Source organism: Pseudophryne corroboree, chromosome 8 (assembly GCF_028390025.1).
Source record: "Pseudophryne corroboree isolate aPseCor3 chromosome 8, aPseCor3.hap2, whole genome shotgun sequence".
NCBI classification, from domain to species: domain Eukaryota; kingdom Metazoa; phylum Chordata; class Amphibia; order Anura; family Myobatrachidae; genus Pseudophryne; species Pseudophryne corroboree.
Window position 1 is genome coordinate 490,999,726 of NC_086451.1, and position 24,318 is coordinate 491,024,043.

A 24,318-nucleotide genomic window follows, 5' to 3' on the forward strand; every position below is an offset into this window, starting at 1 on the left:
TATGTCCATGTAATACTCACCCTGCAGGTGTACTTCCCTTCTCCACCTCATACCTGTGTATATGTCCATGTAATACTCAGCCTGCAGGTGTACTTCCCTTCTCCACTTCATACCTGTGTATATGTCCATGTAATACTCAGCCTACAGGTGTACTTCCCTTCTCCACTTCATACCTGTGTTTATGTCCATGTAATACTCAGCCTACAGGTGTACTTCCCTTCTCCACTTCATACCTGTGTATATGTCCATGTAATACTCACCCTGCAGGTGTACTTCCCTTCTCCACTTCATACCTGTGTATATGTCCATGTAATACTCAGCCTGCAGGTGTACTTCCCTTCTCCACCTCATACCTGTGTATATGTCCATGTAATACTCAGCCTGCAGGTGTACTTCCCTTCTCCACTTCATACCTGTGTATATGTCCATGTAATACTCACACTGCAGGTGTACTTCCCTTCTCCACTTCATACCTGTGTATATGTCCATGTAATACTCACCCTGCAGGTGTACTTCCCTTCTCCACCTCATACCTGTGTATATGTCCATGTAATACTCAGCCTACAGGTGTACTTCCCTTCTCCACTTCATACCTGTGTATATGTCCATGTAATACTCACCCTGCAGGTGTACTTCCCTTCTCCACCTCATACCTGTGTATATGTCCATGTAATACTCACCCTGCAGGTGTACTTCCCTTCTCCACTTCATACCTGTGTATATGTCCATGTAATACTCACCCTGCAGGTGTACTTCCCTTCTCCACCTCATACCTGTGTATATGTTCATGTAATACTCAGCCTACAGGTGTACTTCCCTTCTCCACTTCATACCTGTGTATATGTCCATGTAATACTCACCCTGCAGTTGTACTTCCCTTCTCCACCTCATACCTGTGTATATGTTAATGTAATACTCAGCCTACAGGTGTACTTCCCTTCTCCACCTCATACCTGTGTGTCCATGTAATACTCAGCCTACAGGTGTACTTCCCTTCTCCACTTCATACCTGTGTATATGTCCATGTAATACTCACCCTGCAGGTGTACTTCCCTTCTCCACCTCATACCTGTGTATATGTTAATGTAATACTCAGCCTACAGGTGTACTTCCCTTCTCCACTTCACACCTGTGTGTATGTCCATGTAATACTCAGCCTGCAGGTGTACTTCCCTTCTCCACTTCACACCTGTGTATATGTCCATGTAATACTCAGCCTACAGGTGTACTTCCCTTCTCCACCTCATACCTGTGTATATGTCCATGTAATACTCAACCTGCAGGTGTACTTCCCTTCTCCACCTCATACCTGTGTATATGTCCATGTAATACTCACCCTGCAGGTGTACTTCCCTTCTCCACTTCATACCTGTGTATATGTCCATGTAATACTCACCCTGCAGGTGTACTTCCCTTCTCCACCTCATACCTGTGTATATGTCCATGTAATACTCAGCCTACAGGTGTACTTCCCTTCTCCACTTCATACCTGTGTATATGTCCATGTAATACTCACCCTGCAGGTGTACTTCCCTTCTCCACCTCATACCTGTGTATATGTCCATGTAATACTCACCCTGCAGGTGTACTTCCCTTCTCCACTTCATACCTGTGTATATGTCCATGTAATACTCACCCTGCAGGTGTACTTCCCTTCTCCACCTCATACCTGTGTATATGTTCATGTAATACTCAGCCTACAGGTGTACTTCCCTTCTCCACTTCATACCTGTGTATATGTCCATGTAATACTCACCCTGCAGTTGTACTTCCCTTCTCCACCTCATACCTGTGTATATGTTAATGTAATACTCAGCCTACAGGTGTACTTCCCTTCTCCACCTCATACCTGTGTGTCCATGTAATACTCAGCCTACAGGTGTACTTCCCTTCTCCACTTCATACCTGTGTATATGTCCATGTAATACTCACCCTGCAGGTGTACTTCCCTTCTCCACCTCATACCTGTGTATATGTTAATGTAATACTCAGCCTACAGGTGTACTTCCCTTCTCCACTTCACACCTGTGTGTATGTCCATGTAATACTCAGCCTGCAGGTGTACTTCCCTTCTCCACTTCACACCTGTGTATATGTCCATGTAATACTCAGCCTACAGGTGTACTTCCCTTCTCCACCTCATACCTGTGTATATGTCCATGTAATACTCAACCTGCAGGTGTACTTCCCTTCTCCACCTCATACCTGTGTATATGTCCATGTAATACTCACCCTGCAGGTGTACTTCCCTTCTCCACTTCATACCTGTGTATATGTCCATGTAATACTCACCCTGCAGGTGTACTTCCCTTCTCCACCTCATACCTGTGTATATGTCCATGTAATACTCAGCCTGCAGGTGTACTTCCCTTCTCCACTTCATACCTGTGTATATGTCCATGTAATACTCACACTGCAGGTGTACTTCCCTTCTCCACTTCATACCTGTGTATATGTCCATGTAATACTCACCCTGCAGGTGTACTTCCCTTCTCCACCTCATACCTGTGTGTCCATGTAATACTCAGCCTACAGGTGTACTTCCCTTCTCCACTTCATACCTGTGTATATGTCCATGTAATACTCACCCTGCAGGTGTACTTCCCTTCTCCACCTCATACCTGTGTATATGTCCATGTAACACTCACCCTGCAGGTGTACTTCCCTTCTCCACCTCATACCTGTGTATATGTCCATGTAATACTCACCCTGCAGGTGTACTTCCCTTCTCCACCTCATACCTGTGTGTATATCCATGTAATACTCACCCTGCAGGTGTACTTCCCTTCTCCACCTCATACCTGTGTATATGTTGACAATGCTAAATTCCTTTGTCGTATAACAACCCTTTATGAAGCTAAGAACACTGTACGCTGTTTACTTAAGAAGTACCGTAATGGTACGCTAGTTGCGGAACGATCGCTCAGCCGTAGGCGAGACGCTCAAGCGTCACGTTCGCTCACGGCCCAGCGATCACAGGACACGTTATTGGTTATGTCTAGGGTAATGATTCGCTGTAGCTTAGCGTACGCTCGAGACCACGAGGAGGTCACCAGCGATGCAGACGCTCACAACACTATACCTTTACGATAAAACCTTATACCAATGAAATACACTGAATACCTTAATGTGAGTACAGGGTGTAAGTGCAACCTTGTGTAACCTGACTAACTACAAAGCTGCTTGAGCGTCACCGACGCTCAAGTGAACACTTAACACTATAGGAAATACACAGATGCTGGTTTAGGTTCCAAAGCCTATTATCTGTATTATATCTAATATACTTGTAAAAGGGGATAACAGTACAAATGATACACTACAATATAACAGAGACTTCCTAACCACAGAACTAAACAATAAATACAAAAAGACAATACTACACTGACCTAAATGCAATACAATACAATACTATCTAATACAATACAATACTAGCCTAGTCTAGGGGAGATATGAGAGAACAGAACAGAGAGAGAGAGAGAGAGAGAGAGAGATGAGATGAGAGGAATTGGCTCACAGAAAGACAATGATAACGGAGAGAAACTTACGCACAAAGGGTATGATCGCCTGCGCCTCGATATCCAGCTCCCGGCTATCAGCAGATAACCGTTGATGAGAGAGTGAGAGCTGGATGTGGTCGGCCTGCCTATTTATGCCCCACACACAATGCAATCTCCTGGTCCTACAATCCCATTGTCCATTGGCCGAAGGAATTCGGCCCTGCATCATAACAAAAGGTCATAGGGTGATTCATACAGGTGGGCTGTGACGATTTCCAACAGCTCAGGTGGGTGGGAAACTGGGTTTCCCGCCGCATACCTGAGTATGTGTAAATAATAGAAATGGACATAAACTTCTTATGTCCATAACTATTCGCACGAGCGATTAATACGCTCCAAACCAACACCGGAATATTGCTAATTAAATACTCTTCCGATGGGTACCAAACACTGCTGTATGATTCCTGTTAGACCCTTCGTACGATATAAAGAGGGATTCCTCAGCTCTGGGACATTGTATTTTAACCAAACTTTCAGAATCTATCAAAGGGACCATGATCTATAAACTACATTAATTGTGAACATTTGTAACGAATGAGTCGCACGCTACGACTACATAAACTCTACCGTAAATACGCATACCGTGCCGGCGAGTGCACGTTATTGCGGGTATGCGCATCCACGGGAGAGCGTACGCACGCGCAGCACGGACCAGTGTGCGGTGCAAATATGGCAACGTGCATAGAGACATTTTTCTGACTTTGACAGTCCACCCTTTGGCAGTCAATAATAACTGCCACAAAACATTTAAGGAGAAAAATGTAAGTCAGGGGTTAATTGATTTCCATGGTTGGGTAGGGGAGGAGAGAGGAGAAGGTGTGAAGAGGGTATGACCTAGTGAGATAGCAGAAGCATGTGTGTATGAATCCATGTTTGGGGGGTCATGTATCATCGTGCCGTACGTGTTGTAAATCAAGCTTCGAGGTATTGCGAAGTATACATTTGAATTCCTTCTTATCCTGTGGTACAGGTCTGTGGATGGGCTGTCAAACTCTACCGAGCTCATTTCGGCTGTGGTTGTAACAAAATGGGGATGCACATTTTAGTTGATGATACATGAATGGGGGAGGTATGTGGTTGCTGATATCTGTGCCTGTATTCCCTATCGTCTATGTGTGTCGTTACCTGAGGGTTGTAGAGATGAAGATAAAGAACACTTACGAAAAATGCAATGATATTCTATGTCAGGGAAATGTACATCTGTTGTTGAAGTTGTGTTCGGTATCTGTTGAGGGTCATCTTCTTTGCGCTGTTTTGCTCCTTAGGCATGAGCAACAAGCTTTGTCAGTGCCATCAGATTTACAAAAATGTTGGGCTAGCGTGAGTTTAAAAATACTAGGGAAACTGGGGATCCATGGCAAAGTTCATCAAGTGTCCATATTTAAAGTTGTCAAATCTTCTTCTTTGGTCAATCCGTTGTCTGTATACATCTCGTCTCGTCAGCTTCCTCGTCCAAGGGGGTCTTTGTATCTTGGAGAAAAGCAGAAAAACAGGTGAAAGAAACGGACCGTATAATCGCATTTTCATCACATCCTGGTTTCTATCATTGGGTCATAAATCAAATCCAGGTTAATTACGGTTTCCTCACTCCTCAAGCTCATCACTTTTGTACTTTGTTTACACCTCATTAAAGCCTGCCCGCATCTAAATATCAATCCAATCGATATAACGACACCCAAGATACATAGTAGAAACTTTCCAACATCCATTATGACTCCTTGAGCCCACTCTCCCAAACCGGAGAACCAATTTCGCGGGTTCAACCATGACACCCAACTAGTCAGCTCATTACCTACAGCAGCAAGGGTGAGATTGTGTTTTCGACGAAATTCCCACTTCAATTGGAGAATATCGTCCATCTTTTGGTCTATGACCTCTACCGGATCCTCGGTGCTATTCGTGATATACGTGCAACACTTTATGCCGTACTGTGTTGCCAATGTAACACAATATCCGCCTGTTACTGCTGTAAGATAATTAAGAACCATCCTATGCTGTACCAGTTCTGTTTTGTAAGCTTGAAGTTCTCTTCCAGTGTATCTAAACGTGTCATCATACATTTCAGTGATATTATCTAACAAATTGGCGAGTGCGGAAATGTATCTATAATTCATCACTCCTCGAGCGGTACGAGTGAAATCTAACGCTACCAGAACCTGAATCCCGGTGGATTCATGGATAAGATCAGAGGCCGGATGCTCTAACCTTTCTGACAGTTGTCTTTTAACTCGGTGCTCGTAATGAGTGTGAGTATAAGGAGCTTGGGCACCACGGTGTATGTCCTTCATTTTGTCATGTGCAACAGTCATCACTTCAGGCAATACTTTTCCAATATAACACAATCCTTCAGAGTTTGGGGCAAGCCACTTGTACGCCTTTCTCCCGCATATGAAATATGCATCATCGGGGAGAACATAAGGGACGGAGAAGGACATGACCATGTTACAAACCTTCCAGGTGAAATCTCCTGACCCTAATTCTTCCAACTGCTTAATGCACGTATCGGTTTGTACGATATGTGCACAGTATCCTGGTGATACCTCTCCAACTCTAGTAATCCTATTTCCTAAGGTATATCGATACCGGAAAGATTTTCCTCTACTGGCTATATGGCGTACGAGCTCTGTATCTGTAGGCATTCTATCTGCTCTGTGTGAAAAGGTCATGGTAAGGTTGCTCCATGACACTTCCCAATTTCCCGGTTTTCTGGGATTGGAGATGTTAAAACATAAGAGGGACCTATCCACATGGTATTGGTGGAGCTTCAAACTAGGAGGGCTGGAGATGTTAAACCTCCGGTCCACCGGTCTCCCACCACTTAGCTCAAGTACCTCCCCTAACGTTAAAGGAAATGGTACTAGCCCTGATTTGCTGTGACCCTGAGGTACTTGAGAGCATACCCAACAATCTGTTTGGTTTAACACGTTACCCACTAAGGAGTGATAGTCACTCAATGGATGCCGGTCCATATGGATATTAAAACTAGATTGGCATTTCTTTATGCATCCATCTTCAACCAGATTATCACAGAGCCTACAGATACAATTTTCTTCAGCTAACAATCCATCACAATTTCTTCTATCGGATCGTTTTCTGATACTCGCCTTTGCTTGTTGGTTTGGTTGATCTTGGAAAACTACGCCTCCATCATCATAATCGGAACCCATTCCAGAACCTCTTTCGACCTCTATGGTACTCTCGCCGGAACAGACTGCTCTGGTCAACATCATGGTTAACATCAAAATCCGGATCACAGTCTCTTGGGGCAAGTCCATCTTTGAGGAGGAAATAGAGAAGAATGAGAAGGGGGAAAAAGAAATTTTAAGGGAGAGGGGCTGGGAAGTGGAGAAAAACAATAAAAGGGAGAAGGGAGTCGACAACTGCTTTCGGTCTTCAAGGCTCAGGTGCCGCCTCAGTCCTCCTGGAACAGACACTCCAGTGATACAACCTCTACCGTCTGTTCCTTATCACGGGACTTCTCTGGATCGGCAACCTTTTTGCAGTGGGATGAATGGACCCAAGTCTCTCTCTCAGCAACCTTCAATGCTGTGGTGCTAGTCAATAAGACCTGGTATGGTCCTTCCCATCTATCAATAAGACAACCTGAGCGTAGAAAATTTCGTATCATTACATAATCCCCAGGTTCAATGTCATGACAATTACTATCTGGTAAATCAGGAATCATCAACTTCAGATTATCATTTTGATTCCTCAACTGTTTACTCATGTTAATCAAGTATTTTACAGTTACTTCATTGTTACATTTCAAATCATCCTGAGGGTTAATCATGACATGCGGTTGTCGACCAAACAAGATTTCAAAAGGGGACAGATTAAGAGGGGACCTGGGAGTGGTTCTGATGCTATACAAAACAATGGGTAAAGCTTCTGGCCACGTCAATCCTGTCTCTGCCATTACTTTACTCAATTTATTTTTAATAGTGCTGTTCACTCTTTCGACCTTCGCACTCGCCTGTGGACGGTACGGAGTGTGCAGCTTGCTATCAATACCCATCAACTTACACATTCCTTGAAAGACATCACCTGTAAAATGGGTACCCCTATCACTTTCAATGATTCTAGGGATACCATATCTACATACAAATTCCTGCACAATTTTCTTAGCTGTAAACATAGCGGTATTTGTAGCTGCTGGAAAAGCCTCGACCCAATTCGAGAAAACATCTATACAAACAAGTACATATTTCAAATTTCGACATGGGGGTAATTGAATGAAGTCAATTTGTATTACCTGGAAAGGGCCGCCGGCAGGTGGGATATGGGATGGTTCTGTAGGTATTGCTTTTCCAATATTCTTTCTCAGACAGGTAAGGCATGACATTGCTCTTTTACCCGCATGAGAGGAGAATCCTGGGGCGCACCAGTATGCTCTTACCAATTTGCACATCCCATCCTTGCCTAGATGAGTCAGCCCGTGAGCTGCTTCAGCCAGACATGGAAGGTATGCCCTGGGGGCCACTGGTTTACCATGTCCATCCGTCCAGAGCCCTGAGGACTCCTGGCCATATCCCTTTGCCTTCCAGACTGCTCTTTCCTGTGTGGAACACAAATTCTGCATCTCACACAACTTCTGTGTGTTGATGGTATTAAATACCATCAACTGTGTGGTGTTTGTCCGTGTGGGGGTAGCAGCTGCAAGCTTTGCGGCTTCGTCTGCTCGGCTGTTACCAAGGGATACTGGGTCTTGGCTATATGTATGTGCTTTACATTTGATAACAGCCACTCTGTCGGGTTCCTGTATCGCTGTTAGAAGCCTTTTTATGTGAGCTGCATGCGCTATCGGTGTACCAGCTGCCGTCATGAAATTTCTGAGACGCCATAGCGCTCCGAAATCATGTACTACCCCGAACGCGTATCTAGAATCGGTGTAGATATTGGCAGACTTACCCTTAGCCAATTCACATGCTCTGGTTAGGGCGACCAGTTCAGCAACCTGGGCTGAGTGAGGTGGGCCTAGCGGTTCCGCTTCTATGGTGTCTTGGTCATCTACGACTGCGTATCCAGTACACAAGTCTCCCGAGTCTGTCTGTCTGTGACAACTACCGTCCGTGTAGAACGTGAGTTCTGCATCTTCCAGTGGATTGTCACTGATGTCAGGCCTTGCGGTAAAATTTTGGGTCAAATATTCCATACAATCATGTGTATTTTCCTTTGCATTAAATCCTCCTTCCCCATCACTCTCACCTTCCACCCTTTGTGTCTGACCAGGCACACCTGGGAGAAATGTTGCAGGATTTAATGCACTGCATCTCCTTATGGTGATGTTTACTGGGGCCATTAATGCCAATTCCCATCTTGTAAACCTTGCAGATGAGACGTGTCTGGTTTGGGCAGAATTCAATAAGGCAGATACCGCATGCGGTGTATGGATTGTGAGGTTGTGGCCTAGCACGACATCTTCGCTTTTCGTCACTAGCAATGCTATCGCCGCAACGCTACGCAAGCATGTGGGGAGGGATCGCGCTACCGTGTCTAGCTGGGCGCTGTAGTATGCAATTGGCCTGCTGGCGTCACCGTGTTTTTGTGTTAGTACACCTGCTGCGCACCCAGCACTTTCTGTTCCGTATAGTTCAAAGGGTTTCCCATAGTCTGGCATACCTAGTGCTGGTGCCTGCGTTAGGCACTGTTTGAGTCTCTCAAATGCTGTTTCAGATTCGTCTGTATGCGAAATCCGATCAGGTTTGTTTGAAGAGACCATTTCCTGCAAAGGTAGCGCCAATATGGAAAACCCTGGGATCCAATTACGGCAATACCCACACATTCCTAAAAACGTCCTGATCTGTTGCTGGGTTTGTGGCAGTGTCATGTCTCTAATGGCTTGGATTCTATCAGCGGTCAGGTGTCTCAGTCCTTGTGTTAGACAGTGTCCCAAATATTTTACCTTAGTTTGGCATAATTGCAACTTGTCTTTGGAAACCTTGTGACCTGTGTCTGAAAGATGAAACAGGAGCTGTTTCGTATCCTTCAGAGATGCTTCCAGTGAATCTGAACACAGTAATAAATCGTCCACATACTGTATCAATACTGATCCACTGTCTGGTTGGAAAGACTGTAAACAATCATGCAAAGCCTGAGAAAATATACTTGGACTATCTATGAAACCTTGGGGTAACCGAGTCCACGTGTATTGGACTCCTCTGTATGTGAATGCAAACAAATATTGGCTGTCAGGGTGCAGAGGTACCGAAAAGAAAGCGGAGCAGAGGTCAATAACAGTGAAAAATTTGGCAGTGGGAGGAATTTGCATTAGGATGACAGCTGGATTAGGCACTACGGGGAACTGACTCTCAACTATTTTGTTAATCCCCCTTAGATCCTGCACTAGCCTGTAACCCCTCCCCCCACTCTTTTTAACAGGGAAGATGGGACTATTTGCGGTGCTGGACGTTCTTACTAGAATGCCCTGTTGTAGCAAGCGCTCTATTACGGGAAAAACTCCTAACTCCACCTCTGGCTTCAGAGGATACTGTGGGATTTTTGGAGCTATCCTACCATCTTTTACTTGTACAACTACTGGAGCTACGTTTGCCATTAATCCAGTGTCCTGTCCATCTTTTGTCCAAAGTGACTCTGGTATCTGAGATATCATCTCTTCTACTTGGGATGGATTCCTATTTGTCATAATGGAATGTGACATTAATTTTGATGGGGAGTCTAGCATGTCTCGTACTTCCTGAGCGTGATTCTCAGGGATGTCCAAGAATACACCTTCAGGAGTACAATAAATGACGCAACCCATTTTACATAGTAAGTCTCTTCCCAGGAGATTGGTTGGTGCCGATGCAGCCAGCAAAAAGGAATGCTTGGTATGCAAAGGCCCTATTGTAATCTCGGCTGGTTTGCTAACAGGGTAGTGCTGGACTACTCCTGTTACTCCCATGGCTGGAATTGTCCTACCAGTGGTTCTCATGCCCACTGTCGAATTTATCACTGACTTGGCCGCCCCTGTGTCTACAAGAAAGTTTAAAGTTTTACCAGCTACATTGATTGCAATCTCTGGTTCGCTTCCAAGACTGGCAATCAACTTAACTGGCTGCAGATTACAGGTATGGCCACACCCCTATTGGGTATGCTGACCTCCCTGAATCCCATTGGCAGCAACTACTTGTGAGGGAGTTAGCTGGGAACTACCAGAGGCATGCCAATCTCTGTTCGGGGGATATCTTTTTGTTTCCCCTGTATGTGGCTCAAAACTCCGCCTCTGTGGACCCTGCTCCCAATGTCGTGTGTTGTGTTGTTGTCTAGGGGGTTGAAAAGATCTTTGTACATTCTTTGTTCTACATTCTCGTGCAAAGTGTCCCGGTCTGTTACAAGAAAAACATGTTATTACACTTGCCTTACCCACAGGATTCGGTGGTACATACGCAGGCTGCCTTGTGGTCAGCGCCTGTATACTTACGGACATCAACTTATCACTTTGCGATTCCCTGTGCCTAGTGATGTTCCTGTCGTGATCAATAGCAGCCTCTCTCAATGTGGACACTGACAGACCTCGCCAACATGGCTGCGTGGTCTGTACCCTAGCTTTTAATGTTTCTTTCAAACCATCCATCAGTACAGATACTGCTACTTCTCGATGGTTTGGGTTGGTCTTAATGTCTTCTATACCAGTGTACTTTGCCATTTCTAATAGTGCCCGGTGAAAATATTCTGTTGCCGTTTCGGACTCCTTTTGCTTAATGGAAAATATTTTATTCCATTTAACAACGGCTGGGAAATACTCTTTTAGCTGTAAATGTATCCTTTTTACATTATCCTTGTTGTACACGTCTGTAAGCGGTACATCTTTATCCAATGCACAATCAGCTAAAAACTGAGTTGCATCAACATTGGAAGGTAAACAAGCTCTTAGCAGTATCTGCCAATCCTTGTTGTTGGGTTCTACAGTGTTACCTAGATCCCTGATGTATTTTTGGCTAGCAACTAAATCCTTCCTGGGGTCAGGAAATTCGGACACTATTGTTCTTAATTCCATTCTGGAAAATGGAGTGTACATGGCAATGTTCCTTATGGGAGTGGCTCCAGACACATCTGTTTTTCCATTGGGAACTGCTATTACCCTTACAGGAGCAATTCTAACAGCCTCTTCCTGTGTAGATTCTACTGCTTGTTGTGGTACAATTGTTTCAGTGTAGTGCATGGTGCCGTACTTACCCGTTGACACGACCTCACCTATCCCTCCGCTAGGGGCTTTCACTAATCTCGTGGGTGTCGCTGTGCCTACTGTGGTCTCTGCTATGGTGGCTGCAAGAGAGAGAGCTGAAATTGTTGCTGAATCGTCTTCTTGATCACACTCCTGAGGAAGGTTCAAAACAGGGTACAACTTGCACGGGTTAATACTTGCATGAGTTATTTGGTTAACATCATTAACATTTACAGTGTTACTAAGAGTTTGTGTTTTACAACCCAGTGCGTTTCTCTCCGCAATCAACTTCTCTCCTGCAATGTATGGAGGAGGAGGAGCTGTGGCAATCAACTTCCTGACTGCCCCAGATCCTGCCGCCAGAGCCAAACCTCTCTGTATCTCACCTTCCTGGTGCCATAACTGTAAATAATCATGATGCTGAATTCGTCTCTTTGCTGATTTTACGAGACATATCCTCCTCCTTAAATTTTGTAACACTTCTGGACTAAAGCTACCTATTCTTGGGAATTTGTCCCTGTCTTGTACAGTCATTCTCTCCCATTCATCACATAAAGATTCGGTGTGAATTCCATATTTTTCACACATTACATATCGTGCCGACCCAACTGGTCGGTTCACAGAATCAACCTGAACCAGGGTTGATCGCCCCCTACCTGAGCAACTGGCCCCCATAGTCTGCAGGTGTTGCTTAGTCCTCCTTGGATCTCTGTATCAAGGTTTTCAGCAAGCCTTTACAGACAACCAAATTACTCCACAGTAGGCCGGCGGTGGCGGTTTACCGAGTACCCCACTCACTCGCCCACCTCGACCAATACGACCTGATCACACCGATATGGTGCTGGCGTACTCGATACAGGGCCCCTATGGAACCTTCAGTTTACTGGAACATATGAGGGTTACCCGCAGGACACTTACTCTTTCCAGTAAAGTTGGGGTTGTTAGATAGTTCCTGAGTGACCAGCGAACTTCCCTTCCAAAAATAAAAAATTACACAAATCACGTCAGAATGTACAGATAGCGTTTGTGACCACTTTACTCTAATGGTATTAGGTCAGATTACTAACTACTGCACACAATTACGTGTGGTCCAATCGTTCAGTACACGAGCACTACTTGTCATGTACTGAAAGATCAATGGAATCGATGTTTCCGGCCGCGATTCCTTCAGCAAGAGCTTATGGCCTATATGGGTTCTGCACCAACACCCCAGGCGTTGTGCCACTGGACTTTTATAGCGGACCTTTTACCTTACGACCTCCTGGTCTTGTTACCTTATGACCTCCTGGTCTTGTTACCTTATGACCTCCTGGTCTTGTTACCTTATGGTCCGCTATACTCTAATGCTCAAATATTATTTAACCAGGGATGCCTCCCTGGCCACCGTATATGTCACTTACACGTATGTCCCTTGACGAGTACCCGGCTTTCCTTTTGGTTCCACCTTAAAGTTATATAAACTTTTGTATACAAAACACACTCACTCAACACAAGTACACTTTTGTTTCTATATCTATTTCTGCGCAGAAATTGTCTTTAGGCCAAAAGTGTTACCAATTAGGAGCAGGATCTGTTAAACTAAATTTCAGATTTTCCAAAAATAGATTTGCGTTATTTACCGCTTCGCGTTATCTACCGCTGTGCGTTAATTATCGCCTTTGCGTTACTTCACTTTATCACAACTTGAGCTACGTGGGCGTAACCGGACGCTACGTTGCGTAATGAACGCTGCGTGCGTCTGCCTTTTGGATTGCGTACGCTAGTCTTTGTTAGCGACACGTGTACGCAATATAAAAGATCCACCGTAACACAATATATTTTTATCAATGTAAATGATCCCTGATCATCTACCGCAATCCACACTGACTGCCTTGTCTCTTAGACAAATCGTGTGTTTGTTCTATACTTTAACTATCACCTCTACTATGAAATAACAGCAAATCTCTTTTTAGCACTTTCTATCAACTATAAAATTTGGCAAACAGGAATAGTGATATACGAAAATGAAACAGAAAATGCAGATATATGTATGCATGCGTGTATACGCAAGACAGAAGAGAAATAAAACAGTTTTAAAAGACACAAGCGTTTTGTTCTTACTTCCGGTTCCCGGATTCCTTCAGCACTCTTTATCTAAGCGAAGCAGACGCTTATCCCGCCAGCACTATGAGACAACCTCCCACCCTTTGCTGGAGGGATAATGTCTGCTGATCTACCTAGTGCAGATATGAGAAGGATAGGACGAGTCCCCAATTGACAATGCTAAATTCCTTTGTCGTATAACAACCCTTTATGAAGCTAAGAACACTGTACGCTGTTTACTTAAGAAGTACCGTAATGGTACGCTAGTTGCGGAACGATCGCTCAGCCGTAGGCGAGACGCTCAAGCGTCACGTTCGCTCACGGCCCAGCGATCACAGGACACGTTATTGGTTATGTCTAGGGTAATGATTCGCTGTAGCTTAGCGTACGCTCGAGACCACGAGGAGGTCACTAGCGATGCAGACGCTCACAACACTATACCTTTACGATAAAACCTTATACCAATGAAATACACTGAATACCTTAATGTGAGTACAGGGTGTAAGTGCAACCTTGTGTAACCTGACTAACTACAAAGCTGCTTGAGCGTCACCGACGCTCAAGTGAACACTTAACACTATAGGAAATACACAGATGCTGGTTTAGGTTCCAAAGCCTATTATCTGTATTATATCTAATATACTTGTAAAAGGGGATAACAGTACAAATGATACACTACAATATAACAGAGACTTCCTAACCACAGAACTAAACAATAAATACAAAAAGACAATACTACACTGACCTAAATGCAATACAATACAATACTATCTAATACAATACAATACTAGCCTAGTCTAGGGGAGATATGAGAGAACAGAACAGAGAGAGAGAGAGAGAGAGAGAGAGAGAGATGAGATGAGAGAAATTGGCTCACAGAAAGACAATGATAACGGAGAGAAACTTACGCACAAAGGGTATGATCGCCTGCGCCTCGATATCCAGCTCCCGGCTATCAGCAGATAACCGTTGATGAGAGAGTGAGAGCTGGATGTGGTCGGCCTGCCTATTTATGCCCCACACACAATGCAATCTCCTGGTCCTACAATCCCATTGTCCATTGGCCGAAGGAATTCGGCCCTGCATCATAACAAAAGGTCATAGGGTGATTCATACAGGTGGGCTGTGACGATTTCCAACAGCTCAGGTGGGTGGGAAACTGGGTTTCCCGCCGCATACCTGAGTATGTGTAAATAATAGAAATGGACATAAACTTCTTATGTCCATAACTATTCGCACGAGCGATTAATACGCTCCAAACCAACACCGGAATATTGCTAATTAAATACTCTTCCGATGGGTACCAAACACTGCTGTATGATTCCTGTTAGACCCTTCGTACGATATAAAGAGGGATTCCTCAGCTCTGGGACATTGTATTTTAACCAAACTTTCAGAATCTATCAAAGGGACCATGATCTATAAACTACATTAATTGTGAACATTTGTAACGAATGAGTCGCACGCTACGACTACATAAACTCTACCGTAAATACGCATACCGCGCCGGCGAGTGCACGTTATTGCGGGTATGCGCATCCACGGGAGAGCGTACGCACGCGCAGCACGGACCAGTGTGCGGTGCAAATATGGCAACGTGCATAGAGATATTTTTCTGACTTTGACAATGTCCATGTAATACTCACCCTGCAGGTGTACTTCCCTTCTCCACCTCATACCTGTGTGTCCATGTAATACTCACCCTGCAGGTGTACTTCCCTTCTCCACCTCATACCTGTGTATATGTCCATGTAATACTCAGCCTGCAGGTGTACTTCCCTTCTCGACTTCATACCTGTGTATATGTCCATGTAATACTCACACTGCAGGTGTACTTCCCTTCTCCACTTCATACCTGTGTATATGTCCATGTAATACTCACCCTGCAGGTGTACTTCCCTTCTCCACCTCATACCTGTGTATATGTCCATGTAATACTCAGCCTACAGGTGTACTTCCCTTCTCCACTTCATACCTGTGTATATGTCCATGTAATACTCACCCTGCAGGTGTACTTCCCTTCTCCACCTCATACCTGTGTATATGTCCATGTAATACTCACCCTGCAGGTGTACTTCCCTTCTCCACCTCATACCTGTGTGTCCATGTAATACTCACCCTGCAGGTGTACTTCCCTTCTCCACCTCATACCTGTGTATATGTTCATGTAATACTCAGCCTACAGGTGTACTTCCCTTCTCCACTTCATACCTGTGTATATGTCCATGTAATACTCACCCTGCAGTTGTACTTCCCTTCTCCACCTCATACCTGTGTATATGTTAATGTAATACTCAGCCTACAGGTGTACTTCCCTTCTCCACCTCATACCTGTGTGTCCATGTAATACTCAGCCTACAGGTGTACTTCCCTTCTCCACTTCATACCTGTGTATATGTCCATGTAATACTCACCCTGCAGGTGTACTTCCCTTCTCCACCTCATACCTGTGTATATGTTAATGTAATACTCAGCCTACAGGTGTACTTCCCTTCTCCACTTCACACCTGTGTGTATGTCCATGTAATACTCAGCCTGCAGGTGTACTTCCCTTCTCCACTTCACACCTGTGTATATGTCCATGTAATACTCAGCCTACAGGTGTACTTCCCTTCTCCACCTCATACCTGTGTATATGTCCATGTAATACTCAACCTGCAGGTGTACTTCCCTTCTCCACCTCATACCTGTGTATATGTTCATGTAATACTCACCCTGCAGGTGTACTTCCCTTCTCCACTTCATACCTGTGTATATGTCCATGTAATACTCACCCTGCAGGTGTACTTCCCTTCTCCACCTCATACCTGTGTGTCCATGTAATACTCACCCTGCAGGTGTACTTCCCTTCTCCACCTCATACCTGTGTATATGTCCATGTAATACTCAGCCTACAGGTGTACTTCCCTTCTCCACTTCATACCTGTGTATATGTCCATGTAATACTCAGCCTACAGGTGTACTTCCCTTCTCCACTTCATACCTGTGTATATGTCCATGTAATACTCACCCTGCAGGTGTACTTCCCTTCTCCACCTCATACCTGTGTATATGTCCATGTAATACTCACCCTGCAGGTGTACTTCCCTTCTCCACCTCATACCTGTGTATATGTCCATGTAATACTCAGCCTACAGGTGTACTTCCCTTCTCCACTTCATACCTGTGTATATGTCCATCTAATACTTAGCCTGCAGGTGTACTTCCCTTCTCCACCTCATACCTGTGTATATGTCCATGTAATACTCACCCTGCAGGTGTACTTCCCTTCTCCACTTCATACCTGTGTATATGTCCATGTAATACTCACCCTGCAGGTGTACTTCCCTTCTCCACCTCATACCTGTGTATATGTTCATGTAATACTCAGCCTACAGGTGTACTTCCCTTCTCCACTTCACACCTGTGTATATGTCCATGTAATACTCACCCTGCAGGTGTACTTCCCTTCTCCACTTCATACCTGTGTATATGTCCATGTAATACTCACCCTGCAGATGTACTTCCCTTCTCCACCTCATACCTGTGTATATGTCCATGTAATACTCACCCTGCAGGTGTACTTCCCTTCTCCACCTCATACCTGTGTATATGTCCATGTAATACTCACCCTGCAGGTGTACTTCCCTTCTCCACCTCATACCTGTGTATATGTCCATGTAATACTCAGCCTGCAGGTGTACTTCCCTTCTCCACTTCATACCTGTGTATATGTCCATGTAATACTCACACTGCAGGTGTACTTCCCTTCTCCACTTCATACCTGTGTATATGTCCATGTAATACTCACCCTGCAGGTGTACTTCCCTTCTCCACCTCATACCTGTGTATATGTCCATGTAATACTCACCCTGCAGGTGTACTTCCCTTCTCCACCTCATACCTGTGTGTCCATGTAATACTCAGCCTACAGGTGTACTTCCCTTCTCCACTTCATACCTGTGTATATGTCCATGTAATACTCACCCTGCAGGTGTACTTCCCTTCTCCACCTCATACCTGTGTATATGTCCATGTAACACTCACCCTGCAGGTGTACTTCCCTTCTCCACCTCATACCTGTGTATATGTCCATGTAATACTCACCCTGCAGGTGTACTTCCCTTCTCCACCTCATACCTGTGTGTATATCCATGTAATACTCACCCTGCAGGTGTACTTCCCTTCTCCACCTCATACCTGTGTATATGTCCATGTAATACTCACCCTGCAGGTGTACTTCCCTTCTCCACCTCATACCTGTGTGTCCATGTAATACTCACCCTGCAGGTGTACTTCCCTTCTCCACCTCATACCTGTGTATATGTCCATGTAATACTCAGCCTGCAGGTGTACTTCCCTTCTCGACTTCATACCTGTGTATATGTCCATGTAATACTCACACTGCAGGTGTACTTCCCTTCTCCACTTCATACCTGTGTATATGTCCATGTAATACTCACCCTGCAGGTGTACTTCCCTTCTCCACCTCATACCTGTGTATATGTCCATGTAATACTCAGCCTACAGGTGTACTTCCCTTCTCCACTTCATACCTGTGTATATGTCCATGTAATACTCACCCTGCAGGTGTACTTCCCTTCTCCACCTCATACCTGTGTATATGTCCATGTAATACTCACCCTGCAGGTGTACTTCCCTTCTCCACCTCATACCTGTGTGTCCATGTAATACTCACCCTGCAGGTGTACTTCCCTTCTCCACCTCATACCTGTGTATATGTTAATGTAATACTCAGCCTACAGGTGTACTTCCCTTCTCCACCTCATACCTGTGTGTCCATGTAATACTCAGCCTACAGGTGTACTTCCCTTCTCCACTTCATACCTGTGTATATGTCCATGTAATACTCACCCTGCAGGTGTACTTCCCTTCTCCACCTCATACCTGTGTATATGTTAATGTAATACTCAGCCTACAGGTGTACTTCCCTTCTCCACTTCACACCTGTGTGTATGTCCATGTAATACTCAGCCTGCAGGTGTACTTCCCTTCTCCACTTCACACCTGTGTATATGTCCATGTAATACTCAGCCTACAGGTGTACTTCCCTTCTCCACCTCATACCTGTGTATATGTCCATGTAATACTCAACCTGCAGGTGTACTTCCCTTCTCCACCTCATACCTGTGTATATGTTCATGTAATACTCACCCTGCAGGTGTACTTCCCTTCTCCACTTCATACCTGTGTATATGTCCATGTAATACTCACCCTGCAGGTGTACTTCCCTTCTCCACCTCATACCTGTGTGTCCATGTAATACTCACCCTGCAGGTGTACTTCCCTTCTCCACCTCATACCTGTGTATATGTCCATGTAATACTCAGCCTACAGGTGTACTTCCCTTCTCCACTTCATACCTGTGTATATGTCCATGTAATACTCAGCCTGCAGGTGTACTTCCCTTCTCCACTTCATACCTGTGTATATGTCCATCTAATACTTAGCCTGCAGGTGTACTTCCCTTCTCCACCTCATACCTGTGTATATGTCCATGTAATACTCACCCTGCAGGTGTACTTCCCTTCTCCACTTCATACCTGTGTATATGTCCATGTAATACTCACCCTGCAGGTGTACTTCCCTTCTCCACCTCATACCTGTGTATATGTTCATGTAATACTCAGCCTACAGGTGTACTTCCCTTCTCCACTTCACACCTGTGTATATGTCCATGTAATACTCACCCTGCAGGTGTACTTCCCTTCTCCACTTCATACCTGTATATATGTCCATGTAATACTCACCCTGCAGATGTACTTCCCTTCTCCACCTCATACCTGTGTATATGTCCATGTAATACTCACCCTGCAGGTGTACTTCCCTTCTCCACCTCATACCTGTGTATATGTCCATGTAATACTCACCCTGCAGGTGTACTTCCCTTCTCCACCTCATACCTGTGTATATGTCCATGTAATACTCAGCCTGCAGGTGTACTTCCCTTCTCCACTTCATACCTGTGTATATGTCCATGTAATACTCACACTGCAGGTGTACTTCCCTTCTCCACTTCATACCTGTGTATATGTCCATGTAATACTCACCCTGCAGGTGTACTTCCCTTCTCCACCTCATACCTGTGTATATGTCCATGTAATACTCAGCCTACAGGTGTACTTCCCTTCTCCACTTCATACCTGTGTATATGTCCATGTAATACTCACCCTGCAGGTGTACTTCCCTTCTCCACCTCATACCTGTGTATATGTCCATGTAATACTCACCCTGCAGGTGTACTTCCCTTCTCCACCTCATACCTGTGTGTCCATGTAATACTCACCCTGCAGGTGTACTTCCCTTCTCCACCTCATACCTGTGTATATGTTCATGTAATACTCAGCCTACAGGTGTACTTCCCTTCTCCACTTCATACCTGTGTATATGTCCATGTAATACTCACCCTGCAGTTGTACTTCCCTTCTCCACCTCATACCTGTGTATATGTTAATGTAATACTCAGCCTACAGGTGTACTTCCCTTCTCCACCTCATACCTGTGTGTCCATGTAATACTCAGCCTACAGGTGTACTTCCCTTCTCCACTTCATACCTGTGTATATGTCCATGTAATACTCACCCTGCAGGTGTACTTCCCTTCTCCACCTCATACCTGTGTATATGTTAATGTAATACTCAGCCTACAGGTGTACTTCCCTTCTCCACTTCACACCTGTGTGTATGTCCATGTAATACTCAGCCTGCAGGTGTACTTCCCTTCTCCACTTCACACCTGTGTATATGTCCATGTAATACTCAGCCTACAGGTGTACTTCCCTTCTCCACCTCATACCTGTGTATATGTCCATGTAATACTCAACCTGCAGGTGTACTTCCCTTCTCCACCTCATACCTGTGTATATGTTCATGTAATACTCACCCTGCAGGTGTACTTCCCTTCTCCACTTCATACCTGTGTATATGTCCATGTAATACTCACCCTGCAGGTGTACTTCCCTTCTCCACCTCATACCTGTGTGTCCATGTAATACTCACCCTGCAGGTGTACTTCCCTTCTCCACCTCATACCTGTGTATATGTCCATGTAATACTCAGCCTACAGGTGTACTTCCCTTCTCCACTTCATACCTGTGTATATGTCCATGTAATACTCAGCCTGCAGGTGTACTTCCCTTCTCCACTTCATACCTGTGTATATGTCCATGTAATACTCAGCCTACAGGTGTAGTTCCCTTCTCCACTTCATACCTGTGTATATGTCCATGTAATACTCACCCTGCAGGTGTACTTCCCTTCTCCACCTCATACCTGTGTATATGTCCTTGTAATACTCACCCTGCAGGTGTACTTCCCTTCTCCACCTCATACCTGTGTATATGTTAATGTAATACTCAGCCTACAGGTCTACTTCCCTTCTCCACTTCACACCTGTGTGTATGTCCATGTAATACTCAGCCTGCAGGTGTACTTCCCTTCTCCACTTCACACCTGTGTATATGTCCATGTAATACTCAGCCTACAGGTGTACTTCCCTTCTCCACTTCACACCTGTGTATATGTCCATGTAATACTCACCCTGCAGGTGTACTTCCCTTCTCCACCTCATACCTGTGTGTCCATGTAATACTCACCCTGCAGGTGTACTTCCCTTCTCCACTTCATACCTGTGTATATGTCCATGTAATACTCACCCTGCAGGTGTACTTCCCTTCTCCACCTCATACCTGTGTGTCCATGTAATACTCACCCTGCAGGTGTACTTCCCTTCTCCACCTCATACCTGTGTATATGTCCATGTAATACTCAGCCTACAGGTGTACTTCCCTTCTCCACTTCATACCTGTGTATATGTCCATGTAATACTCACCCTGCAGGTGTACTTCCCTTCTCCACCTCATACCTGTGTATATGTCCATGTAATACTCAGCCTGCAGGTGTACTTCCCTTCTCCACTTCATACCTGTGTATATGTCCATGTAATACTCAGCCTACAGGTGTACTTCCCTTCTCCACTTCATACCTGTGTATATGTCCATGTAATACTCACCCTGCAGGTGTACTTCCCTTCTCCACTTCATACCTGTGTATATGTCCATGTAATACTCAGCCTGCAGGTGTACTTCCCTTCTCCACTTCATACCTGTGTATATGTCCATGTAATACTCAGCCTACAGGTGTACTTCCCTTCTCCACTTCATACCTGTGTATATGTCCATGTAATACTCACCCTGCAGGTGTGTTACAGTTACTGAGGGTATGAATCGGGTAAGAGAAGGCATTACACATTATACCATGTACAGTACTGCACACACTTCTACACCCTATGTTTTACACACACACACACACACACACACACACACACACACACACACACACACACACACACACACACACACACACACACACCTCTACACCTTGTGTATTACACACACCCCTACACCTTGTGTATTACACACACCCCTCTACACCTTGTGTATTACACACCTCTCTACACCTTGTGTATTACACACCTCTCTCTACACCTTGTGTATTACACACCTCTCTCTACACCTTGTGTATTACACACCTCTCTCTACACCTTGTGTATTACACACCTCTCTCTACACCTTGTGTATTACACACACCTCTCTCTACACCTTGTGTATTACACACACCTCTCTCTACACCTTGTGTATTACACACACCTCTCTCTACACCTTGTGTATTACACACCTCTCTCTACACCTTGTGTATTACACACACCTCTCTCTACACCTTGTGTATTACACACACCTCTCTCTACACCTTGTGTATTACACACCTCTCTCTACACCTTGTGTATTACACACACCTCTCTCTACACCTTGTGTATTACACACACCTCTCTCTACACCTTGTGTATTACACACACCTCTCTCTACACCTTGTGTATTACACACACCTCTCTCTACACCTTGTGTATTACACACACCTCTCTACACCTTGTGTATTACACACCTCTCTACACCTTGTGTATTACACACCTCTCTACACCTTGTGTATTACACACCTCTCTACACCTTGTGTATTACACACACCTTTCTACATCTTGTGTATTTGTATTACACACACCTCTACCCCTACATCCTGTGTATTACACACACCTCTACCCCTACATCCTGTGTATTACACACACCTCTACCTCTACACCCTGTGTATTACACACACCTCTACCCCTACATCCTGTGTATTACACACACCTCTACCTCTACACCCTGTGTATTACACACACCTCTACCCCTACATCCTGTGTATTACACACACCTCTACCCCTACACTCTCTGTATTACACACACCTCTACCCCTACACCCTGTGTATTACACACACCTCTACCCCTACATCCTGTGTATTACACACACCTCTACCCCTACATCCTGTGTATTACACACACCTCTACCTCTACACCCTGTGTATTACACACACCTCTACCTCTACACCCTGTGTATTACACACACCTCTACCCCTACATCCTGTGTATTACACACACCTCTACCCCTACATCCTGTGTATTACACACACCTCTACCTCTACACCCTGTGTATTACACACACCTCTACCCCTACATCCTGTGTATTACACACACCTCTACCCCTACACCCTCTGTATTACACACACCTCTACCTCTACACCCTGTGTATTACACACACCTCTACCCCTACATCCTGTGTATTACACACACCTCTACCCCTACACCCTCTGTATTACACACCCCTCTACCTCTACACCCTGTGTATTACACACACCTCTACCCCTACATCCTGTGTATTACACACACCTCTACCCCTACACCCTCTGTATTACACACACCTCTACCCCTACACCCTCTGTATTACACACACCTCTACCTCTACACCCTGTGTATTACACACACCTCTACCCCTACATCCTGTGTATTACACACACCTCTACCCCTACACCCTCTGTATTACACACACCTCTACCCCTACACCCTCTGTATTACACACACCTCTACCCCTACACCCTCTGTATTACACACACCCCTACCCCTACACCCTCTGTATTACACACACCTCTACCCCTACACCCTCTGTATTACACACACCTCTACCCCTACATCCTGTGTATTACACACACCTCTACCTCTACACCCTGTGTATTACACACACCTCTACCTCTACACCCTGTGTATTACACACACCTCTACCCCTACATCCTGTGTATTACACACACCTCTACCCCTACACCCTCTGTATTACACACACCTCTACCTCTACACCCTGTGTATTACACACACACCTCTACCCCTACACCCTCTGTATTACACACACCTCTACCCCTACACCCTGTGTATTACACACACCTCTACACCCTGTGTCCTATGTCCTTATAGTGAAGTAATTCTCCCTCTTTAGCTACATATTAATAAGGTTCTGGGGCTGTTGACTTCCTGGTAAGTAGTTTAGAGGTTATAAATATTTAACTTTTATGGGTATTGTTGTCCTCTCTGCAGAAGTCACAGCCTCCGGCCCTGGAGCGGACGCTACTGGAATAATCTCTTACCTTCTGGCCCAG

At 44.9% G+C, this 24,318-nt stretch overlaps 1 protein-coding gene across 1 annotated transcript in view; it reads left to right on the top strand.

Moving 5' to 3' along the window:
* The first annotated feature begins 24,254 nt into the window (after positions 1–24,254).
* Positions 24,255–24,318, top strand: part of EXOC3L2 (exocyst complex component 3 like 2) — a 399,789-nt gene continuing 399,725 nt past the window's right edge. The window contains exon 1 of the mRNA XM_063938456.1: positions 24,255–24,318. The gene's annotated coding sequence lies outside the window, so the exon portion shown is untranslated.